Source organism: Rhinoderma darwinii, chromosome 2 (genome assembly GCF_050947455.1).
Source record: "Rhinoderma darwinii isolate aRhiDar2 chromosome 2, aRhiDar2.hap1, whole genome shotgun sequence".
NCBI classification, from domain to species: domain Eukaryota; kingdom Metazoa; phylum Chordata; class Amphibia; order Anura; family Rhinodermatidae; genus Rhinoderma; species Rhinoderma darwinii.
Window position 1 is genome coordinate 292,254,430 of NC_134688.1, and position 2,983 is coordinate 292,257,412.

Consider the following 2,983-nt stretch of genomic DNA (forward strand, 5'->3'; position numbering starts at 1 on the left):
TATACTGCACAAGGGGGGAGCAGGGTGGCACTATATACAAGGGGGAGCAGGGTGGCCCTATATGCAAGGGGGAAAGCCGGCTTTCACTATATACTAGGGGGGCTATGTGGCACTATATACGGGGGGGGGCTGTGTGGCACTATACACAAGGGGGAGCTGTGTGGCACTATATACAAGGGGCTGTGTGGCACTACTAAGGGGGGGGCTGGGTGGCACTACTAAGGGGGGGCTGTGTGGCACTACTAAGGGGGGCTGTGTGGCTCTATCTACTAGGGTGGTTGTATGGCACTATTTACAAGGGGGAGGGCTGTGGCGCTATCTACCGGGGGCTGTGTGTGGCGCAATCTAGAGGGGTCTGTGTGTGGCACTATCTACTAAGGGGGGCTGTGTGGCACTATCTACTAAGGGGGGCTGTTTGGCACTATATACAAGGGAGAATTTTAACTTTGTTTATAGGTGCAGAAATGTTTTAAAAGTGAGAAGCTGAAGACATCTGAGCACATCTAAAAACTGCAGAAATGGGTCATGGCCGGTAGAAATCCATCATAGAGGTCTGGACCGGAGGGAGAAGAAAAGTACTAGAATCTGAGACGTTACCGGTGAGTCACTTAATGTAAATGTTTATTAAGCCTTTAATCAGCACTGTAGTCACTGTATGATCTGCAGCGAGATGATTATGATATTTTTTTTTTTTTGTGAAACTGCATCTCCCAGCATATCCTCACAATTGTTCGGGCCATGCTGGGAGCTGTAGTTTTACGCCGTACAAACCTATACGGCAGGGGTTGCACTCAATTGAGCTGTATTTGTCCTGGTGTTGTATATATGTACTGAGCTTTGTTCTGGGGATGTATTTATGTACTGAGCTTTGTTCTGGTGCTGTATTTATGTACTGAGGTGGATTCTTGTGCTGTAGATATGTACTGAGCTTGGTTCTAGTGCTGTATTTATGTACTGAGGTTGGTTTTAGTGCTGTATTTATGTACTGAGGTTGGTTCTAGTGCTGTATTTATGTACTGAGGTTTGTTCTGGTGCTGTATATATGTATGGGCTTGGTTCTAGTGCTGTATTTATGTACTGATCTTGGTTGTGGTACTGTATTTATGTACTGAGCTTTGTTCTGGTGCTGTATATATGTCAGAGCTTGGTTCTAGTGCTGTATTTATGTACTGATCTTGATTGTGGTACTGTAGTTATGTACTGAGCTTTGTTCTGGTGCTGTATATATGTACTGAGCTTGGTTGTGGTACTGTATATATGTCAGAGCTTGGTTCTGGATCTGTAGTTTATATAGGATATATTTATAATAACAAAATTGCAGGGCAAATGGAATCGTTCTCAATTCATTGTATATTTAATGGGAATCTGTCTGGTAGTTTTAACCCCTTGAACCACCACCATGCGGTAATACATGACCTGACAATATTTCCAAACATTCCCTTGTATGTTTTTTTTCAGATGCAGCAAAATTCTTAGAATCCACTTTTAAAACGACGCGCGCTATATGCTAATTACTCATTAGAGGGTCATGGGGCAGTGCCGCTATTCTGAAGAGTCACATAGTCCTGCCTCCAAACCCACCTTTCCATGTTTGAGTGACATCTTCCTGGCTGATACAACTTTCTCGGATGCGCCATTGCCTTGTGGCACTATACACAAAGGGGGGGCTGTGTGGCACTATACACAAGGGGGAGCTGTGTGGCACTATATACAAGGGGGGTCTGTGTGTCACTATACATAAGGGGGGGGGGGCTGTGTGGCACTATACACAAAGGGGGGGCTGTGTGGCACTATACACAAGGGGGAGTTGTGTGGTACTATACACAAGCGGGAGCTGTGTGGCACTATACACAAGCGGGAGCTGTGTGGCACTATACACAAGGGGGAGCTGTGTGGCACTATACACAGGGGGAGCTGTGTGGCACTATACACATGGGGGAACTGTATGGCACTATTTACAAGGGGGAGGGCTGTGGCGCTCTCTACAGGGGGCTGAGTGTGGCGCAATCTACAGGGGTCTGTGTGTGGCACTTTCTACTAAGGGGGGCTGTGCTGCACTTTTACTAAGGGGGGCTGTGTGGCACTATATACAGTGGGAGCTGTATAGCGCTATATACAGTGGGGGTTTTATGTCAATATCTACAGGGGGCTGTATGGCACTATCTACAAGGGGGAGGTGGGGGCACTATCTCCAAATGGGGTGTGACACTGTCTATAGGCGGGGTTATATAGCACTGTCTACAGGGGGCACTATTTATAAGGGGGGCTGCTTGTGGCACCCGGGGGGGGGCCGGTCAAGAGTTTGCTGTGGAGCCCAGTCTTTCCTAGTTACGCCCCTGCTCTCTATGCCACAGTATTGTGCCTCTGTGAGGCACCGTATGGGCACATTCAGATGTGGCGGAATTGCTGTTGAATTCCGCTGCGGACAGTCCGCAGTGGAAATCCGCAGCAGACAGTTTGTCCATTGGTTTCAACACCTTTTTAGTTAACTTCATGCAGACGTTGCGGAAAACTCTGCTGCGGAACATAGGCTGGCGTGCAAAATTTTCAGACCATAGCATGCACTGTCTGTTGCGGAGAAGAAGCAGAATTTCACTGCGCATTTCAGCCTTTGCAATGCAAAAACTGAAATCTGTGGCAAGTCCGCTGTGATTTCTACAACGCCTGAATTACCTGTCAAATATGCAAATGTTGATGCAGATTCGTTGCGTAATTGGCCCAAATCTGCTCCAACATTTGCAGCGGAAAAATTCTGCCACGTCTGAACGTGCCCTAATTCCCCCATCAAAGCAATGTTAAGTAGTGGAAGGAATGTGATAGATACTACACATGAAGAGCAAATTAATGCAGGAATATTGAATTGTCAAATGTACCAATATATGTGATGTTTTATTATATTTTGTACAATACTTTTTCACTGTAAATGTCTATCATTGTTTACTATGGTTTTGAGCTCTGATCTCACTGTCTTTTTATCAGGTAT